Source organism: Spinacia oleracea, chromosome 4 (assembly GCF_020520425.1).
Source record: "Spinacia oleracea cultivar Varoflay chromosome 4, BTI_SOV_V1, whole genome shotgun sequence".
Lineage (NCBI taxonomy): Eukaryota > Viridiplantae > Streptophyta > Magnoliopsida > Caryophyllales > Amaranthaceae > Spinacia > Spinacia oleracea.
Window position 1 is genome coordinate 47,604,232 of NC_079490.1, and position 23,541 is coordinate 47,627,772.

A 23,541-nucleotide genomic window follows, 5' to 3' on the forward strand; every position below is an offset into this window, starting at 1 on the left:
CCTGTGCGGAGTAATAGAGTGAGAGTTCCCATTGCTTCCCGGCGAGTGTTGTCATAGGCACGAACACCTTGGGAGGAACTAGAAAAGTCGCTAGGGGCGAAACCCAAATTCTCAGCAGTACGAAGAGGACACACGTTGATGGCTGACCCATTGTCCACTAGAGTCATGGGGATGATTTTGTCCTTGTATTCGACAGTCAGATAGAGAGCCTTGTGATGGCTTGCCCCCTCAGGTGGGAGGTCTTCATTTGTAAAAGTGATTCCTTCTTCCAGATTTGTAAGCAACCCGACCAATTCGTCAGGAGTGACCTCTGGGGTGACATTCAACTTGACAAGAGCATTGATGAGAGCAGTGCGGTGCTCCACAGAGGAAGCCATGAGTTGCCAAATATTAACCTCTGCCTTAGTGTGCTTCAATTTCTTGATCAAAGGGTTTTCCTCGGTGGGTAGAGGAACATTAGCTGCCGGTGTCGTTCTGTTGACTGGCTCTTGAATTCGACCGGACCTAGTCATGACTTGAACACTGTTTTCCGCCTTATGGTCCAAGTACTAGTCGGCGCTCACAATTTCTCGGCATTCATCGTCAGAGATGTTTTCAATAGGAGGGTCCTAATATGTGTCTTCATCATCGCTGGCCCATATCCCACAAATATCTCCTTGAGGTAACCCAGATTCCGAGTTTTCACTTAGCTGCGCAAGGTGTGGCACGGGCCTTTGGTTGTGAAATATTTCCTCTACCTCGAAAGGGCCCACAGCATGGAAAAGAGTTTCTTGATTTTCTTCGAGAGCCCTTATGCGAGCCTCAGCTTCCTCGACACGTTCATAGAGCTCTGCTACAACTGCTGCTAGTGAAGCCATCTGGAATAGGATTTTGAGAGAAGGAGTCCGAGCACCTAATTAGCACATGATTTTGAAACTTTAGAACTTGAACTTCCCGACACATGCTATGATATGCATGCAATGAATGAGACCTAGACTTGACTCTAAGTGCCACTCCGAAGATTCGGGATTTTGGATTTTGTACTTGTATTTGGGATTTGCAACCCGTTGGAAGTGTTTGAGAGGAGCCTTCATTCTTGGTGGAAGTTGACTCTTTGTACTAGAACTTGGAATATCGAAAAAGAATATTTCGACCTATTGGAAATTGAACTATTTTAGGGGAATTTCAACCCATCTAGAATTTGGAAATTGGACTTGTACTAGGAGATTGAATTTTCTATTATTGCAAGGGAATTTCAACCCGTTAATATTTTAGGGGAATTTCAACCCGTTGGACTTGGATTATTTGAAGGGAATTTCGACCCGATTGAAAGGGAATTGATTTTGGTATTATTTCAAGGGAATTTCAACCCGTCAATATTTTAGGGGAATTTCAACCCGTCAATATTTTAGTGGAATTTCAACCCATTGGATCTTGGAATATTTTAGGGGAATTTCAACCCATCGAATGGAATTTTGTACTTGTATTATTTCCGGGGAGTTTCAACCCGATTGGATTTCGAAGTATTTTAGGGGGATTTTAACCCATTGAATAGAATTTGGAAATTGAATTTGTACTATTTTAGGGGAATTTCAACCCATTTGGTATTTGGACTTGTATTATTTCAAGGGATTTTCAACCCATAATAGAATTCGAATTTGTACTATTTCAAGGGACTTTCAACCCATTGGAAAAGAGGGTTTTGAATTTGTATTATTTCAAGGGATTTTCAACCCATTGGAAATGTTTGGAATTTTGAATTTGAGAGCAATGGAAAGCAAGATTTGTAGCTTGAAGATGAGTTTGAAGTTTGAATTTGACTCGAAGTTTGAACATTGAAATGGGAAAGAGGCATTTTTGTATAGACCATGAGATGTTTGAATTTGAATATTCCGGCGTCATGCCATTTAAAATTGGATTCGAAATAGGGAAAGTCTGGCATCATGCCGCCGTGGACTTGGAATTTTGAAGTGTTTGATCATGGAATTTTGAATTTGAAATTGAATGAATAAAATTACGCCATCATGGATTTAGAATTGGGAAGTTTCGAATATGGGACTCGAGATTTGAAAGATTGAATATAGGAATTTTGAACTTGAGGTTTTGGAAAAGGGAATGGAAAAGTCGGCATTACGACGGCATGAGTTAGGACATTTGAACTTGAGGTTTTGAGATTGAAATTGGTAATTTGAATTTGAGATTTTGAAGGATGGAATTGAACCTTTGAAGACTTGAACTAGAATTGAATTATTTTTGAACTTGGAAGTTGGATGCTTGAACTAGAAAATCCGGCGTGACGCCGTTGGAATTTGAAATTTTGACTAGAAAATTCGGCATTATGACGCCGTTGGATTGGAATTTGAATTTGAAACTCGAAATTTGGACTAGAAAATCCGGCATTATGACGTCGTTGGACTAGAATTTTGAATTTGAAACTCGAAATTTGGACTAGAAAATCCGGCATTATGACGTCGTTGGATTGGAATTTGAATTTGAAACTCGAAATTTGGACTAGAAAATCCGCATTATGACGCCGTTGGATTGGAATTTGAATTTGAAACTAGAAATTTGGACTAGAATATCCGGCATTATGACGCCGTTGGATTTGAATTTCAAATTTGGCATTTGTGCGTGAGGCGTGTTTGAGGGTTTTGAATCAAATGGAGTGGCACTCCTAAAACACCTTAAATCGGCGATTTTAGATGCATGAGGCTAGAATGATGCTCCTAGGGAGTTAGTTTCCTAGTTGGAGGCTAATTGGATTTTGGCAAGCTAGAACTCGAGGTTAGCCATTCACGCGTGCAAAGACGCCCACACAATGCACAAGTAGCACGTTGTCACACTAATCATGGATATGAATGCGACATGCAAAGTTCTCAACCTAAGGTCGGTCTAAGTTTTGTATGATGCAAGTGGTCAGCTTTGGGTGTCAAAAGGTACTCGACTAAGAGACGGATCCGACGACAACTTGCACATCCGCCTAAGGGACGTGTGTGTCGGCAAACGGCCTCCATACTTGACATCGGGAATGTCAAGCAAATGTCAAGGTTCGGTAGGCGCGGAAATGGTCACATACTTTGGTCGGGAACCGTATGGAGAGTCACCATTTCGTTGCCCCCGGGGCTAGCCCGAATGTAGAACACATCCGTTTGGGCAAAGGTAGAAATTCATTTTGCACAAATATGGTTTTCGAAAAATGCATGAAATGCCTAGAAATGGAAATTTAAAATCTCACTTGAATATTGTATTTGAAAAGCTCGTTTTTCGACATTCATTCTCAAGGTTTGGGAGCGTCCTTCAAAGTATAGAAACAGACTGACTCCCACTTGAAAATTTGAGCAAAATATGGGCAGCAAGCCACTATGAGCCACTGCTGGATGCAGACAGTGGCGTTGGGCGCAGGAGGCTGCGCCTGGCGCCAGTGCCGGCATCCAGAACATAAGCAGATCAGTGGCTTGATCAGCCCAAAGTCTGCTCGTATTTTCGAAGTTGAAATCAGGAACACCCCAGCAGAGTCGCCAGAATTGTAGGGGGTGTTTTTGGATTTTCCCCTACGGGGGCGGTTGTTTTAGAAACCTTCGTATTTTTGTACTTTGTAGGAGTCGCCACCAAACATTGTTTAGGGTCTTGTTTGGAAAGACCTTAAATGATTATATTAGGATAAGACTTGAATCTTCGAAATGGATGGGTGATATCCGGGCAAGGGAACGAGATGCTTATTCCGAGAGCTTTAGAAATAATTCAAGTGCGTGGGACAAAATTTTCGAAAATACCCTAGTTTAGACTATGTGGGTTTAAATTTAGGAAAAATTGAATTTCTACTTTGTATGGCGGTCATTTTGCTTTAAAGTTAATTTAAGGGAACCTATGATCGGTTTGTCCAAGAAATTATCTTTGTTAAGCGTGATGTAACCTTGTATTTTGTTGTATTTAGCATGTGCGGTGATGAAAGAAATAAAGCAAATAAAGTAACATCACAATAGTAAATAAGTGCGAAATTAGTAAATACAAGACCCCCCAGAGATGGACTAGGGAGTAGGTCCACATTGCCTAGAAGGACTAGGCAAGTAAAGTTGCGGAATTGAAATTGCGGAATTGAAATGCGGAATTGAAATTGCAATATTGAAAGGCGAACTCCAACCTGCAAGAAACCCTAGTTCCCTCTCCTTCTTCTGCGAATGGCGAAGGGGAAAGGGAACAAGAATAAGAATAAGAGTAATGCTACTGTTCAGTCAATGGATGTTCTGGGCAAGGGTAAGACGCCTGGTGAGCAGCGCACACCAAATTCACCAAAAACACCGGTGCAAGGTTTTGCCCTAAATACGGAGAGTGGGAGTGCAATTTCGAAATTTGCACTTGATACACCAGCAGATGACAATGTGTTATTATCCCCAAGTGCAGCGATGGAGGAGATTGTGCAAGGATCGAGGGCAAAAACGATAGAGGTCCTACAGACTACTCCATGTGAAGAGGTAATTGCTCAAACCCACGTAAGTGCAGATGTGAATGTGGATAATATGGATGCTTATGATGATGATTTGATTGAAATTTGCGATAATGACATAAAAGATGAATTGGAATATTGGTCGTTAAGCGTGATCATGTGTATTTATGGAGCAAACCCTAGAATAGGTATGATTGATGGTTATGCACGTCGATTATGGGGCAATTTAAACGTTGACAAGATCATACCTATTAAGAAGAGTTTTTTTATGATTCGTTTCCTTAATAAGGAGACAATGCAAAAGGCCCTTGATGCTAAGTACCTACTGTTCGATAACAAACCTGTATTCATTAAAGAATGGCAGCATGATGGTATGGTGCTTGATGTTGAGGAATTTAAGAGGGTGCCAGTATGGGTGCAACTTCCAGCCCTTCCCCTGAGGTACTGGGGCTGCTTGTTAAAATTGCTAGGTAAGGTTGGTAAACCTTTAAACCCAGATCAGGCTACTACAAATAGGGATCGAATTGCATATGCGAGAGTGCTAGTGGAAATGGATATTAATAAGGTGTTCCCCAAAAACATACAGTTCAAGAATGAAAAGGGTGTAGTGGTTAGTCAAGAACTAGAGTTTGAATGGAAGCCTCCTACTCAATGGGAGAATGATGGTCAAGGGATACACAATGTGAAGCAGAAAAAGGTTTGGAGACCTATAAAGAAGGCAGTGGTAAGTCAAGAAGAAGAGACAACTCAACCAGAACAGCAGCCAACGAATGAGGGGGATGGTTTTGTCTTAGCTAAGAAGACAATGTCAGCCAGGAGGAATCATAGCAATAGAGAGGAAGTGGGCACATCGAATATGTTTGGATTAATTCAAGCTGATGAACCGGTGATCGGTGTGGATGATATGGATGCAGGAGATCAAGAAATGAATGTGTTAGATGGACAATCTGTTCGTGATGAATGTAAGGGGGCTTAACAGCGCCCAAAAGCAGAAAGAGGTACAAAACCTCTTTCTTACGCAGCAGGCGGGCATTGTGTGTTTAATTGAAACCAAGTTGAAGTCTGCAAGTTTTGATATGGTTTATGCGAACTTGTTTCAACAGTGGTGTGTTACTTCGAATTTCCATACGCATAAAGGTGGTAGAATTCTGGTGGCGTGGGTAGAACAGAACTTTGGTGTGAATATAGTCCATGTTTCGGATCAAATTATCCATGTCGAGGGGTATAATAAGGTCTACAAGAAAGCTTTTCAGTTATCGGTGGTGTACGGTCATAATGACAATGCTAGCAGGTTGGCTATGTGGAGGGATTTGGAGAGAATTGGTGCAAATATGGTGATGCCGTGGATAGTAGTTGGTGATTTCAACAGTCCACTACATTATGATGATAGAGTGGGGAGCACGGTGAGTTATGCTGAGATTAGAGACTTTCAACAAATGGTAAATAAATGTAACTTGGTAGATTTAGCTTGCACGGGGCCTCGGTATACTTGGAACAACAAACAATTGGGGAGCAGCCGTGTTCTTAGCAAGATTGATAGGAGTTTAATTAATGATGTTTGGATTGAGAATTGGCCTAATTCGATTGTTCATTTCTTACCTGAGGGCTGGTTTGATCATAGTCCCATGGTTATCCGTTTTGACAAGCAGTGTGGTAAGGGGAGGGCTTCTTTTAAATTTTTTGATATGTGGACCTCTCATCCAGAGTATTTGGACACTGTGAAGCAGGCATGGAAGAGTGAAGTGACTGGAGTTCCTATGTTCAAAGTGGTTAGGAAGCTAAAATCATGCAAATATCACTTGAAGAACTTAAATAAGCAGCATTATGATAAGATTGCTGATAAACATGCAAGGGCTAGGGGGGATTTGGAGGACATCCAACAGCTACTACACAGGTGGCCTGCTGATCCCATTGTTGCTTCTTATGAAAGATACGTGGCTGAGCAATTTAAAGAGGCTAACAAGGCCTATGGGAGTTATCTTGCACAAAAGGCTAAGGTGAAGTGGCTAAAGGAGGGAGATGAAAACACATCCTTTTTCCATAAGATTATTAAAGTGCGGCAACACCAACAGAAGATTTTGCAAGTTAATGCAATGGATGGTACTGTAAGATCCACTCCTGATGAGGTTGTTGATGCATTTCAACAATTCTATGTGCAGCTGCTTGGTTCCACATCTACTGAGAGGCAGCATATTCAACCGGATATTATCAAGATGGGGCCCACTGTTAATGATGAGCAAGCTAATTTGCTATTACAGGCTTTCTCGGATGATGAGATAAAAGGTGCCATGTTCTCTATTCCCAATTTCAAAGCTCCGGGACCGGATGGGTTTAACTCTACCTTCTTCAAGACAGCTTGGGGTGAAATTGGAGGTGAGGTATGTACGGCTATCAGAGATTTCTTTTCTTCTGGAAAAATGTTGAAGGAATTGAACTGCACAAAAATCACGTTAATTCCTAAGGTGAGTCACCCTACTTCTGTGACTGAATTCAGACCTATAGCTTGTTGTAACACATTGTATAAATGCATTACCAAGCTTATTTGTATGAGACTGAAGAGAGTGTTACCTCAGATTGTCTCCCCTAACCAATCTGGTTTCATTGAAGGTCGGCAAATTGTTCACAATGTTAGTATCCTTCAGGATTTGGTAGGTGTGTATAACAGGAAATCCGCTCCTCCTGGATGTCATCTGAAAGTGGACATTAGGAAAGCATATGATTCTGTGCATTGGGAGTTTTTGAAAGAGATGTTAAAGGAGCTGAATTTTCCTAATAGGTTTATAGACTGGATAATGGCCTGTGTTACTACTCCCTCCTATTCTCTTTGTATTAATGGCTCTACCAAGGGTTTCTTTCATGGTAAGCAAGGTCTAAGACAGGGGGATCCGATGTCTCCATTGCTTTTTGTGATTTGTATGGAGTATCTGTCTAGACTCTTGCAGTATGCTAGCTATCAACAGGGGTACCAGTTTCACTACAGGTGCAAAGGTGTGAGGCTCAATCACCTTGTGTTTGCTGATGATTTAATCTTGTTCTCCAGAGGGGATGAGTTCTCTATTATGCAAAATATGAGGGCTTTGGCAACTTTCGCTAAGGTTTCAGGTTTAGCAGCAAATTCTGGTAAATCTGCGCTCTATGTTTGTAATGTTCCTGATGAGATCAAAAGCAGTATTCTGGATAAAACAGGCATCATGGAGGACAAATTGCCTTTTAGATATCTTGGGGTAAAGATTAGTGCCTAGAAGCTTTCGAAAGCTGATTGTGAACTCATGGCTGATAAGATTGGAGCCAAGATCAGGTCCTGGGGGAGTAGGACGCTTTCTTATGCTGGGAGAGCTCAGTTGGTGAATTCTGTTTTGCTTAATCTTCATACTTATTGGGCCTCGATGTTTATTATTCCTAAAAAGGTGATAGATATGGTCATTGCTAGTTGCAGGAGCTATCTTTGGGCTGGTCAAGTAGGCTCGTCCAAGGCACTGTTAGCTTGGGACTGGGTGTGCAGACCAAAGAATGAAGGAGGGCTTGGTTTCAAAGAAAGTCATGCATGGAATCTGGCTCTTCTTGGAAAATACGTGTGGAGTATTGCGAAAAAGGAAGATAATATGTGGGTTCGTTGGATTAATCATGTTTATTTAAAGCAACAAACTTGGATGAGCTATTGTCCTCCAGCCAATGCGAGTTGGTATTGGAAAACATTGTGCAAAGTGAAGGACCATTTCAGGTATGGTTACTACCAGGACAGATGGGTCTTCAACCCCCGAGGTTATTCTGCTAAAACCGGATACCAGTGGCTTAGAGGAGAGAGGCCGAAAGTGGAGTGGGCATGCTGGGTTTGGAGTCGTTTCAACATTCCTAAAACCAGGTTCATATGTTGGCTCATTATGTGGAACAGGTTGCAAACAAAAGACAAACTTCATCGTTTTGGAGTGATTGATAATGATACCTGTCCTTTATGTAATCAGGAAGTGGAGAGTATTGATCATGTGTATTTCAGGTGCAACTACTCGCAAATGTGCTTGACTGAACTGTGCAATCAGCTGGGGATTCGTAGGAGTTTGACGCAACTTCCTGATATGGACCAGTGGTTACGGAGGCCAGCTGAAGGAAGATTTAAGGCGGGAGTTATAAGGGCCTGCTTTACGGCACTCATGTACCAGATATGGATACAAAGAAATGAAGTAGTGTGGAAGAAGAAGCTAGGAAGACCTGAAGCTCTTATTCGTTTCATAAAGTGGCAATGCTATTGGAGGATCATGCAGATTCAGCCTAGGAAGATTAGTGTGAATAATCAACGGTGGTTTGATAAGTCTTTTAGAGATTTGAGTAATTAATGTTTGTAAGATGTTGCTGCATATGATTGAATTCCCCCTTTTTGAACCCTTCCTAGAAGGTGGCAATAGGGGAGAATTATGATGCTGGAGCAACGTCTTAGTGGTGAAGTTTTGTTTGTGTTCTGTTAGTTTTGTGGCTTGTAGCTGTAATGTTTTGACATTTTTGGTTTGTTTAATATAGTTCTAATTACCTTTCTCAAAAAAAAAATATTGAAAGGTGCGGAATTGAAATTGCGGAATTGAAAGGTGCATAGTTGAAAGGTGCAAAATTGAAAGGTGCAATATTGAAATAGAATGTAAGCACATGAGGTCCGAACGCCAAACGGCTACTTAATAATAAGTGCGTCCGACACGGAGTCAAAGCTAAAAAATTCTCAACTTAGGATGGATTGTTCACCCAAAGTATCCTAGATTTTACATATACAACTTGAACTTGAAAAGTTTGAAACTTGAAATGTTTGAACTTGAACTATTGAACTTGAACTTTGAAAGGATCCTAGTTTAGGGAAGTAGTCATGAGCAACCCTAAACATTGTTAGATCTTGAAATTTGAAAACTTGAACTTCTATATTGAAAAATGGAGTCTTGAATCTCAAAAGACTAAACCCTTTCAAAGTTAGAAAGGTATCATCATTGATTACTCCACACTTGAAAATCATTCTAGTTCAAAGGGATGGTTACAAGCAACTTTGAACATCCTTGAATCTTGAAAGTTTGCATTTTTGTATTTTGAAAAGTTTGCATTTTGAAAAGATGTATGATTGTTGCAAGTGACACTTTTAGTAGTAAAAATGCCAACTTGCTAATCATTTTTGAAATAGGAAAATCAAAGAAACATGATTGAATATGGTGGGATTCGGAATTACCTAGTTAGGTTTAGGCAAGCTTTCCGATTAGAACTCCCAATTGCTTGGAACTTGAAAATTGTATGTATTTTTGAAGGATTTTTTTATTTGGATCTGAGGCGTAATTTTGGTATTACGACGTTGTATCTTGAATCTGCCTCCCTTAATGCTTGAAATTAGGGGGTATTTATAGGGGGAATGACTGCTAAACGCCAGCCATTGCCAGCGCGGCTCGCCGAAGCAGCGCCCAGCGCCGGTGACGTGGCGTGAATGCCGCCAAAACAAGGATGCGGGCTCCGTCCTTGATTTGTCTTGTATAGTACGATGTTTGGCACATAGTGTTTTCTTGGGGGGTTAAGACTTCATTTTGCGTATAAAAACAAGCCGTTCCGGGTTTTGAATTTCGGTTTTACGGGACGAGGCTCGGCTTGCTCGGTTTTGTGGGTCGGTGCCCGAATTTGACTTGCCTTATATGATTTTGAGTGGAAAAGGCTTAGTAACACCAATGGAATGGTCCACTAGATTAGATTTTACTTGGATTTTGAAATTGGTTTTTGAAAATTGTATTTTGTACCGAGTTTCGGAAGGGGAACAGCCTCGGGGATTGGAGTTTGGCTCTTGTATTTTGGAGATGCTTTTAGCAATTGGGAGTTCCGCACGGAGTTGCTCCAACTGCCTAGTAAGGATAATGGTATCATCATCATCCCAGAGGGGAGACACGATTTAGGTGTCTACACTTTGCCAAAACCATTAGCCTCCAACTAGGAAACCTAACCCCTAGGAGCATCATTCAAACCTCATACATCTAAAATCGCCAATTTAGGGTCTTTTAGGAGTGTCACTCCATTTGATTCAAAACCCTTAAACACGCCTCACGCACAAATGCCAAATTCAAAAGTCAATCCAACGACGTCATAATGCCGGATTTTCTACTCCAATTTCAAATTCAAAATTCAATCCAACGGCGTCATAATTCCGTATTTTCTAGTCCTATTTCAAATTCAAAATTCAATCCACGACGTCATAATGTCGGATTTTCTAGTCCAACTTCAAATTCCAAATTCAAAATTCAATCCAACGGCGTCATAATGTCGGATTTACAATTCCATAATTCAAAATTCAATCCAACGGCGTCATGATGCCGGATTTTCTAGTCTTATTTCAAATTCCAAATTCAAAATTCAATCCAACGGCGTCATAATGCCGGATTTCCAATTCAAACATTCAAACCTCCAATTCCATGTTTAATACCTCAAGTTCAAATGTCCAAACTCATGATGGCGTAATGCCGACTTTTCAATTCAATCTTTCAAACCTCAAGTTCAAATTCTCAATTCCAACATCAAAACCTCAAGTTCAAACGTCCAAACTCATTTCTAATTCAACCTTTCAAACCTCGAGTTCGAATTTCCGAATCCATGTTCTTCGATTCAAACTTTCAAGTTGTAAATTCTATGCTCCAAACCTCAAGTCTCAAATCCATGAGTGCATAATGCCGAATGTTCCATTCAATCAATTCAATCTCGAAATTTTATGTTCAACACTTCAAATCTCCAAGTCCACGGCGACATAATGCCGGACTTTCAATTTTCAAGTTCCTATTCAAATCCCTTTCCGAAAATCAAAGTTCCAAATCCAATTTCAAAAAACCTAGAACCTATGGCGGCGTAATGCTGGATTTTCAAGTCCAAATATTCCAATCCTTCGAAATCCCGAATTCAAAGCCTCATATTTTATACAAACGACTCTTTTCCAATTCCAAGTTCAAATTCCAAATCAAATTTCAAATTCATTTTCAAATTACAAAAACCCTTGCTTTCCATTTCTCCCAAATGCAAAATTCCAAAACAATTCCAACGGGTTGAAAATCCCAAGAAATAATACAAATTCGACCTCATAAAACATTTCCAACTGGTTGAAAGTCCATTGAAATAATCCAAACCCCATACAAATTCCGACGGGTTGAAAATCCCTATAAATAATACAATTCCAATGGGTTTAAACTCCCCTAAAATAATACAAATTCGATTCCCAAAAACATTTCCAATGGGTTGAATTTCCCTCGAAATATTCCAAATTCCGACTGGTTGAAACTCCCCTAAAATACTCCAAACCCTACCTTGGATTGAAATTCCCTTGAAATATTCCAAATTCCAATGGGTTGAAATTCCCCTAAAATATTCCAAGTTCCATTGACAGGTTGAAATCCCCTTGAAAAAGTACAAAATCCAATTTTCCTTCTCATGGATTGAAATTCCCCGGAAATAATACAAATCCGAACTCTCTTCCAGGGTTGAAAATCTCTTAAAATAATACACATTCAATTTCTATATTCTTATCGGGTTGAAATTCCCCTAAAATATTCCATACTCTATGTTGGGTCAAAATTCCATTAGAATATACAAAATCCAATGGGTCGAAATTCCCTTTCAATATTCCGAATTCTAGTGAAATGGTACAAGGAGGAAGCTAGCCTCCACAAAAGAATGAACCTCCTTTCAAAAATACTTCCAACGGGTTGTAAGTCCCGATACTAGTACAAATTCTTATACAAATCCCAATAGGTTGAAACTCCTTTGAAATATTTCCAAGGGGTCGCAAATCCCGGATACAAATACAAAATCCAAAATCCCGAATCTTCGGAGTGGCACTTAGAGTCAAGTCTAGGTCTCATTCATTGCATTTATATCATATCATTTTTCGGGAAGTCCAAGTTCTAAATTCAAGTCATGTGCTAACTAGGTGTTCGGACTCATTCTCTCAAAATTCAATTAAAGATGACTTCATTAGCGACGGCTGTAGCAGAGCTCTATGAACGTGTTGAGGAAGCTGAGGCTCGCATAAGGGTTCTCGAAGATAATCAGGAAACTCTTTTCCATGCTGTGGGTCCTTTCGAAATAGGGGAAATCCTCCATAAACAAAGGCCCGTGCTCAACCTTGTGCAATCAGATGAAAAATCGGAGCCCAGGTTTGTTACTGGATTACCTCAAGAAGACATTTGTGGGATATGGGCGTGCGACGATGAAGACATATACCATGATCCTCCTATTGAGAACATCTTTGATGATGAATGCCAGGAAATTATGAACGCCAATTGGTACTTGGACACTAAGACAGAGAACAGTGTTCAGGTCATGACTCGATCCGGCCGAATTCAAGAGCCTGTCAACAGAACAACACCGGCAACTAATGTCCCTCCACCTACCAAGGAAAATCCCCTGATCAAACAAATGAAGCGTACAAAGGCAGATGTCAATATCTGGCAACTCATGGCTTCCTCTGTTGAGCATCGCACTGCTCTAATCAATTCTCTTGTCAAGTTGAATGTCACCCCGGAAGTCACTTCTGACGAGCTGGTCGGGTTACTAACAAACCTGGAAGAACAAATTACCTTTACAAATGAAGACCTCCAACCCGAGGGGGCAAGCTATCACAAGACGCTCTATTTGACTGTTGAATACAAAGACAAAATCATCCCCATGACTCTAGTAGATAATGGGTCAACCATCAATGTGTGTCCTCTCCGCACTGCTGAAAATTTGGGCTTCATTCCTAGTTACTTTTCGAGCTCTTCCCAAGGTGTTCACGCCTACGACAACACTCGTCGGGAAGCAATGGGGACTCTCACACTTCTACTCCGAACAGGCCTGATTGAGCGCAAGGTGAGATTTTAAGTGCTCAACATCAAAGCAAGCTTCAATCTCCTTTTGGGGAGACCTTGGATCCATGACCTCAAAGCAGTACCATCTTCACTATACCAGAAAGTGCAGATGGAGGTCCAAGGAAATATCATTACTCTAAATGCATCCCATCCAAGAACCAAGATAGCTGACAAGGGTCTGATATTAATAGAACGTGATGACAATGATGAAGACCTTTGGGGGTTTAGTACGGAAGTAGGGGCCATCGAGTCCAAAATGAATCCCATGGCAAGGCATATAATGATCAAGCGTGGGCGCTTCTTGGGCACTACTCTGCCACCGCCTACCAAATCTCCTTTCAAGACCCATGGCCAGACTAACTGTAGTGGCATGGGATACAAACCAACTAAGCATGACAACAAGCAACAAGAGGCTAAGCTAAGGGCCCGTCGAGCTGGCAATGATCAATTCAAAATACCCCCGTATCAGCCCACACTCAACGGGAAATTCATAAAAGAAGGAGAGGATGACCTGTACTTTGACTTCCCTGAGCCTTTCTATGATACTTCAAAAGGGGTCTTCTACCCTTCATTCGAGATCTTTCAAGACTGTCACTTCCTCGAAGATGCACCTCCGGTACAAAACAAGGTTACCCCAGAATGCCTTGATTCATAAGCTTTTGGTCTCTTGTTCGGCCAAGAAGTAGCACAAGTCATTTCCGAAGATACTATGGTTCAAATGATCACTCAATTCGAAGATTTTGACCCGTTTAAGCTTATTTCTCCTAGTGAGAAGATGGTCAATGGATGGAGAAAGTCCCTCAAGATTACTGCTCCAAATGGCAAAATGTTCAAGATTAGTGTGGGCGAAGGATCTATGATGAGTGAGTCCGAGTAAGGGGATGAGTCTGGATCTGAGTCTAGTGATGAGTCTAAGAGTCTAGAGCTAGAGTCTTGCATCAATCAAGAGCCTCTAAAGGCCAAACTTCAAGTTAAAGCTGTTGATGTAATGATTGCTAATTTCAATAATACTTCAATTTCCTCCTACTCTTCAAGTCCAAATTAAAAACAAATTCCTAATCCAAACAACTTTGCTTCACAAGAAACTGACCGAAATCTTAAAAGCTATCGAAAATCATGAAAACAGGACGTCCATAAGTGAGGAAATTGAAAAAGTTAACCTTTCTAACAGTATTGATCCAAAACTAGTTCAGATTGGTTTGACTCTATCTCAAGCAGAGCGAGATGATCTTATCAAGCTACTTTCAGAGTACATAGACGTCTTCGCATGGTCTTATCATGATATGCCAGGGGTTGATCCAAGCATCGTTCAGCATACAATTCCCCACATTCCAGGTTCAAAGCCCATCAAGCAGAAACTCCGTCGCATAAAACCGTATGTTTCCCTCAAAATTCAAGAAGAAGTCTCTAAGCAGCTAGAGGCCGGAATCGAGAAGCCAAGTATCCATAATGGATTGTAAATGTCGTCCTAGTTCCAAAGAAAGACGGCAAAGTACGAATGTGCGTTGATTACAGAAATCTTAACACGGCTAGCCCTAAAGATTGTTTTCCATTGCCTCACATCGACATCTTGGCCGACAACACAGAAAATCATTACTCTCTTTTATGGACGGGTAAGCAGGTTACAATCAGATTCCCATGGCAGAGGAAGATATGGAGAAGACAAACTTCATCACTCAGTGGGGTACATATTGCTACACAGTTATGCCGTCCGGAGTGACGAACGCGGGGGCTACGTATCAAAGAACAACCACAACCATTATGAGCGACATGATTCCCAGAGAAATCGATGTATATGTCGAAGACATGATCGTTAAACCTAAAGAGAGGCATGAGCATACAACGGTACTTCGAGAATTCTTCAACAGGCTCAGGCAATAAAGTATGAGGCTCAATCCTCAAAAATGTGCATTCGGGGTAGCGTCAGGCAAGTTGCTCGGGTATGTCATCAGTTCTCGGGTAATCGAGGCTGATCCTTCAAAAATCAAGGCCGTTCTTGACATGAAACCGCCAACGAATGAGAAAGAAATTCGGGGGTTCCTTGGCAAGTTACAATACATCAGCAGATTATCAAAACTCACCATGATTTGTGAGCAAGTATTCCAAAAACTACGCAAGAGTGAGCCCAAGGTATGGGACGAAGACTGTCAACATGAATTTGAAATCATCAAGGACTATCTTTCAAATCCAGCAGCGTTAAATCCAAAAATACCGTGGGCTCCCCTCAGGCTTTACCTTATAACAACTGACTCAGCAGTAGGGGCCATGCTCGCACAAGAGATCGAAGGCAAAGAAATCGCCGTGTACTATCTAAGCAAGAAGCTACTCGATTACGAAACCAGATATACTCAACTCGAAAGTCTCAGTATCGGCTTAGTTTGGGCAACAAAGAAACTCCGACATTACATGCTCTCCCACACAATGTACGTGATTTGCAAAGCAGATCCCCTCAAGTAGTTATTCGAAAAGTCGTCTCTCAATGGACGGTTGTCCAGATGCTTGGTTATGTTAGCAGAATTCGATCTCAAGTACATTCCTCAAAAATCTATCCAGGTTCAACGGTCTCAGACTTCCTAGCCGACTGTCCCATCGAGGCAGAAGAGGAGGATTACGACCTACCCGATGAGCAAATTCTAATGACAAGCGATGACAGTTGGTCGCTGCACTTTGACGGTGCCTCAAATAAAAAAGGATGTGGTTTCGGGGTAATCCTAGTAGCTCCGGACGACACTCACATTCCCATGTCAGCAAAGTTACAATTCAATGTTACAAACAATGCAACCGAATATGAAGCATGCATTATGGGCCTGGAATCCGCCTTAGCATTGGGCGTCCAGAAACTTCGAGTGTACGGGGATTCCTCCCTAATCACAAATCAGATTTCCGGCAAATGGAAGTCAGAAGCGAAAGCATGGCCCATACCAGTGCTATCTCGAGAAGCTGTCCGAACAAGTAGAAGAGCTTCGTTACACATACCTCCCAAGAGAGGAGAATCAATTCGTCGACGCATTGGCAAAACTAGCATCAATAATCAACATTCCAAATGGCATGGATGAAATTCCACTTATAATTGAAACGCGTCAAGAAGAAGCATATGTCCATGCTGTTGACAACGTCGAGCCTAATAAAGATGAGCCTTGGTTTACAGACATCCAAAGGTATCTTCAAAACTTTGAGTATCCCCCACATTTTTCAAGCAAAAGTTAAAGGGATTTACGCCTATAATCAACCAACTTCATCCTAGAAGGTGGCGTTCTATACAAGAGGTCCTATAACGGCCCCAATCTCCGATGTGGTTACAAGCATGAAGCACAAAGAGTCATGGACACCGTGCATGCCGGAGTCTGTGGTACTCACATGAATGGGAAGATGTTGGCCCTCAAAGTCATTAGGTCTCGGTATTATTAGACCACCAAACGGGATTTCTACTTCTTCGTCAAGAAATGTCCTATCTGTCAAAAGTGTGCGAACCTGAAGCACAGTGTGCGAACCTGAAGCACATTCCTCCATCATTGCTTTATTCTCAATCATCACCATAGCCATTCTTAGCTTGGGGTATCGACGTTATTGGCAAAGTCACACCAACAGGCACCTGGGGTCATGAATTCATACTGGTTGCAATCGATTATTTCACTAAGTACGTGGGTCGAAGCCAGGTCATTCAAAGTGTTCGGTTCCAAGCAAGTGGCCCAATTCATACAAGAAAACATCATATGCAGATACGGTGTTCCTCACGAGTTTATTAGTGACCATGGAACCCATTTCCAAGGAGAGTGTGAAGATCTGTTCACTGTGTACAAAATTCAACATCACCGTTCTTCTCCTTATCGCACGCAAACTAATGGGGCAGTCGAAGCAGCCGACAAGAATGTCAAAGCCATCATAATGAAAATGACAACTGTGAGGGGGTCAAAAAAGCACGAGGCTAATGCGTGACCTCGTCCCTCGTGGGCGTGACGTTGTCAGATTAAGTGTAATTGGATTTCCTGTGAGTTTACACCCAATCTACTAGTAATATAGGAGTTGCCATTCAGTTTTTAATGACAATGAGAAAAACTGACAAAACCCGGTTATCGTGACATAAAGGGAGTGCAATTATGTTCGACCACGACGGCCATAGGTTCCCTTGTGATCGCTGGTGTAGGGATCGCTCAACGTACACCCGCAGGGCAGAGATTGAGAGTTCGGGGGACTGTAACTACCGAGAGGAGTGCTCATCGATAACTCCAGAGGCAGGTTATCCTTACTAGCTTAGCATAAATAATTGAAGGGACATGCGTTAAACTATTAAACTATTCAGAATTGATTTTAGCAATATGCAACACATAATACTAAATCGATCGTGATTATCTTATTTAGATTGATTTAAGGTACCTAGCATGATAATTCAATTGTCCAAGGTATTATCTTATTAGGCGTGATGGATCAATCAAGTTAATAGTTCGACAATTTTATAAAAGGGTGATGAAAGCGATTAAATCATATGAGGTACACATCACAACGCACTCTTGAGAGGTGCGTAACGGTTCTCAGAAAACTAACCACTTGGCTTTGCTATTTCTCCTTTTATTTAACGAATCTCGGGTTTCCAAGCAATGTTCCAGTATTTAGGCTTAATTCATCAGCTACAAGGGGCAGGATGCGTTCTGTTTGACTTTTGGGTCGATTGCGACAGAACGCCGTATCAATTTCGCAGCGTGAGGTTAGGCTTAAGGCTAGAGTCAATACTCAGGTTATGGAATTGTGTGTGTCACGTCGGTTTTGAGGCTGTATTTATAGGAAAAGGGTGTGTGGAAAGATAGATTTTAAGATACGAATCCAAAAAGAATCCGGAAATAAAACGGCCCCAGGCATTTTCAGCGACCAGGGCTGGGCGCCAAAGATTTCGGCGCCCAGGGCTGGGCGTTGAAAATGTGATCTGGGCCGAGTTCTTGTCAGATTTGGACTCTTAGAACACGGAGATTTTGAGATTTATCCGAGTCTTTTAGTGCGTATTAACTTTATGACGGAATGCGTCTGGGCCCGTTATGAACTCTAGGTTCGTTAGGAATTTAATTAATACGTAACTCTTATTTTCGAATTATATCAGGAATGCAAATTCTATCTCTTTTAGGATTTATGTTGGAGTGCAACACCTAATTCTGAAAGGTTTCTATCTTTTATGACTTTGCCACTTTTAACGACTACCTTTAACGGCAGTTACTATCTTTATCAGGTTTCCATAAATAAGAGTTTTGAATGAAATGAAAAGGGTGATTGAGATTCGTTATTTTATAGGAGATGCGTTGCCAAGTGGAGATTTGTGTTCTCATCATCGAACCTTCCCTTTCGGGAATGGGGACAAAAGTAGGTGTCTACAGTTAGCCCCCACTTTGACTGAGTCTCGAGATGAGACGATGGTCAAAGTACCAGACGGAGTGCGTCATACAAGCCATGGTGTATGTGACCTGTTTTGCGAGGGTCTCACGAGCCCCCGAGTGATAACATTTGACTTATGGGTCATCACTTGAAGTGTTAACACATTCCTCACGTGTCATTGGAATCTGTTTAACCGATAGTATAGAAACTCCCTCACTTTGTCATTGGAAGTATCTAAAGATGTTTTCGAAATCAAAGCTATAAAGTGTAACTAGGCCTGGCCAAGCCCAATCACGAGGTAAAACGTTTTAAAAGATTCTCATTTTTAAGGTTAGCTAAACGAGAAAACCCCCTTGTTTTTATAGGACGTAAAACGAAGGAAAATCCAGCACATCGCTTTTTTTGGGGAAAACGGAAAACCAATCCTTTGATTTTTGGAAAAGGAAAACCAGAAAAAGTTATCGCTGCAGCGACTGAGGACCTGCGCGGTTAGTGACGCAGACCCCGCCCGCTGAAGGTGGGCGAGCCTGTCCGCCGAGGGTGGACGCCCCGTCCGATAGAAGTGGACGATTCTGTTTTGATGTTTTGAAAATAAGGACCTACGCGGTTTGTGACGTAGACCCCGCCGGCTGAAGATGGCGAGCCTGTTTTGTGTTTTTGAAGGTTTCATTTTCGAAAACTGAGGACCTGCGCGGTTAGTGACGCAGACCCCGCCCGCTGAAGGTGGGCGAGCCTGTCCGCCGAGGGTGGACGCCCCGTCCGATAGAAGTGGACGATTCTGTTTTGATGTTTTGAAAATAAGGACCTACGCGGTTTGTGACGTAGACCCCGCCGGCTGAAGATGGCGAGCCTGTTTTGTGTTTTTGAAGGTTTCATTTTCGAAAACTGAGGACCTGCGCGGTTAGTGACGCAGACCCCGCCCGCTGAAGGTGGGCGAGCCTGTCCGCTGAGGGTGGACGCCCCGTCCGATAGAAGTGGTCGAATCTGTTTTGATGTTTTGAAAATAAGGACCTACGTGGTTTGTGACGTAGACCCCGACGGCTGAGGATGGCGAGCTTGTTTTGTGTTTTTGATTTGGGACCTGCGCGGTTCGTGGCGCGATCTTGCCCGATTGGTGGGCAAGTCCCTATTTCATTTGTTCTTAGGATTTCTTTTGAGAATTTCTTTTTATTCATTCTTGTAAGAGCGAATTCTTTCCAGGGATGCTCGGATTTAGTTGCAACCTGAATGTGGGTTGACAACGTGCTTAGATGGACCATTGTCTCGTGGTCATCATCTTTCATGGTTTTGAGCTAGTCTTTACGGCTCAATTTTGCCACTACTCGGGTCCTTGATTAGGGGACTATGTATAAGTATCAACGGCGACCTTTGTCCTGAGGTCGTAATCCGAATTTATCTTTTGAGATTATCCAAACACAGGACTTCGTACAGCGTAGTCTGGAAATATTGTTTTAACTTTGCATACTCTCTTTTGAAATATATATTTTCTTTCGAGCCCTCAAGCACTCGTGCTTGACGGTCATTTCTTGTCAAAGAGGTTCCTTAGGGATACGCATTTTGTAATGTCCTTGATCGTGTTTGGGATCGTGCTCGTAAGTGCGAGCGATCTTTGTAGCGGTGTGCTACTCTTAACAAAGCTGTGAGGTGCGACTTTCAGTAAAGAAATCGGCAATTTTCGGGTCGAATGGATACGGCAAGACCCTATAGAAATCCGGGCTTCTTTTGGGTCTGGGCTCATTTTCGGCGCCCAGTCCTGGGCGTCAGAAATAATTCACGCCCAAGTGGGGCGTTGAAAATATTGTTTGGGCTGGTCACAGTTGGCCTCTTGTTCGTTCGTTTATTTCACTTGGAAATTCTACATATTCTCTTCTCTTTTGTTTTTTCTTTATTTTTTGGAACGTAGAATTTTATTAGAAATCACAATGAGTTGAGTGATCGTGATGATTTCTCGAGAAGCCGTAGCCGATCGGTGGACTACGGTGTTTGTCGCTTTGGGGCTATTATTTAAAGGAACTGTCGCTCTTAAGGCGTGCAGCTATCGCAATAGTTGGGCGAGTCTATATGGCCCGAGGAACATACCTTGAGGCGTAAGACTTTAATCACTCTTGTTGTTATTTAGAACGTATCTTTTTTTTCTTTTGAACGAGTTCGTGAATGTTCGATACTTAGAATGATGATATGTATGTGCGAACGAGCGTTCAGTCCGCTTGAATCATTTTTTTTTTTGAGCAATGACTGATGTTGAATAGTTTTCTTAGAAGCTTGATAGGGTTCAGGCTTATTTATGAAGTGGGCTCAAGCATCGTGCCCTTTTGATCGTTCAAACATTTGCTTTGAGACTCTTTTTTTTGCTATGGTTGTTTCGTAGCTTGGAGCCCCCAAGCATGCATGTTGGGATGCTTCCTTTTGGCGTACGATTTTTGTAGGTTCTTTCGAGAAAGATGCCTTGCATTTTGAATTTGGGCGATAAGTAGTCTTTGCCTTATACTCTTGGTCGTGCCCGCATTAGTGCAATATGCCTTACTCTTTTTTTTAAGACTTGTACCGTGGGATGTTTGAAATTATGGTGCGACGTAGGCTTGTGTGGCCTAACAGCGTGTCTTAGAACATTCCTCCAGGTGTTGGGATATCATTATTATTTTTTGCATTGGAGTAGTTCATCACGCCTCGTTCAGGTGCTCGAACAAGTGTAGCACCTTCTGCGTGGGTGTGCACGGCTTATTATTTCGTTCGATGCGAGGATTCATAGATGTTTTATTTTTATTTTTTATATCTTTGATTTTTCTTTCGCTTTTGCATTGGAACGACGTAGACTGTGTAACGGGCGCTTCGTAGGGCGAGTGTTATGTGCAGTAGTTTGATCGGAGTTTTAGTGACTCGCGATTTTCAGTTACCCTTGTTAGTGGGGTGACTTTATATATTCTAAGTAGCGCTTAGAACTTGGGAGGGGTTGTAGCCATTCTAAAGTTCATTTTACACGATCTAACCTTAGGATTGTGCCCCTATGACGTGTGTATAGCATTAGCGTCGAGAATTGGCGATAAAATCGTCATTTCGAGCATTTTTAGAGTGTTTTTCTCAAGTCCCCGATTGTAGCTACGGGATTGGCTTGGTTCTATAATGCTTGGCATACGTTTTTATGCATTCATGGTGACATGGATCATGAATAGTTTGAACAAGACTCGTTTAGTGCGAGGTACGTTCGAGTAGTGATTTGCTACTTCTCTTGTAAATGTCGTATTGAGCGACATTGCTATGGTCAAGGTAGTCACGTGTTGAAGTGTGCCTTGACCAAAAGCTAGGTGCCTTTCTTTACCCATAATCATATTTAGAAATCTTTTTGACTCACTTGCAACATCGAGTCAAACGCATACTTAGATTAAACCAACGACACTTTATTATGTTCGAAAAAGTCTTTGAAAATTATTTGAAATCCGAGTCCTACTGTGTACAATCCGAGGTGCCCTAAGTAAGTTGACTTATAGAAGGGTTCGTACAGGATTACATGAGTGAATCAAAATACTGTTACGATTTTCGGAATGCTGTATAAGGATTTGGTGGAAGCTAGGGTGCAGGCGTCAAGATATTACTTGTGCCCGGGTGGCACATGCTTTAGGCTTTTAGGGCCATCTTTTCCAGAATTGCCGGAATATAAACCGTTTTTAAATTGACTTAGATTTACTTGGTGTATGTCTGCACAAAAGGTCAAGGTATACTTAGTTCTTTCCCTAGCTCTTTCATTTCAATTTTTAGCCCCCAGTTGCTATTATGTCTTCTCATTAATGATGCTTTCAGATTTCGATTTTAGATGCCCGTGTCATATGTCTGAGTAGGGTGAGCCTTGGTTAAGTGCCAAGTCCTATTAACAATGTCTGATTTTTTCAAAGGAGATTCACAAGCATTTGAATCACCATGTAAGGGTGCCCTGAGTTCGAAGGAACGATGGGGCGATGCCGTAGAACAATCCTTTTTATTGCAAGCTTACTGCCTTTATTACTTGTGGGCGATTATGACTGTGTCTAGTGGTGAAAGAAGGTCTTTAAGTGAGTTACTTTGCTTTAGGGAGGGTCAAGTCGAGTACTTTAGAGGTCATGGACGCTCGCGCTAGCCCCCATTCAATTGAGGCAAAGCGATCTTTTGAGTATTGGTTAAGTGCCTAGGAGTGTGAGTGCTCCTTCTGCCAAGGGTACGTGCCCTTATTATTTTTCGATGTGTGCTCATTTTGGCATCTTGATGACTTGGATTCTTCCTTTGACTTAAATTTTTCTTTCGATTTGGATTGCCAGCAATCAAATTTCAATAAGGGACTCTATTTTTTATTCTTGTTATCTTATAGGCTTTAACATATTTGCAAATTGGTTGGACCGAATCATGGATTGCCTACGTATCCGCCTTAAATAGATTTAATTTGGAATCAGGTCTTGCGTAGTTCTTAGCTAGAAAATGGTTTCTTAGAATGCCGATTTTAAACAAGTACGTTCGAGTGGAATCGTAATGTTTGAAATAGGGTGAAATAAGTGTACGAAAACTTTGGAGCGCGCGTATTTTGCGTATTTTATATGATCTTCTACCCCCAAGTGTTCGTTATTCTTCTGCATGTATATAGGAAAATATACGAACACTTTTAGGAATTGGGAGTTGAAAAGTGATAAACAAGAACGGCGCACAGAGCTGGGCGTTATTATTTTTGGCGCCCAGTCCTGGGCGTTGAAAACGTGTTCTGGGCTGCCTTTTTGCGCTGCTCCTTTTCGTTTTCTGCCAAATATTTGCGAATCTTTTTTGTGCACTAAATGCTTCTTTTTCTTTTTAGACGAACTTTAAAGGCGCTTTGCAAAGTTTCTTTTTTAGTATATTTTTTTTTTTACGTTAAGCGTAGAATGTACTTTTCATTTGTCTTTTTTTTTATTCGTGACTCAAGACGGC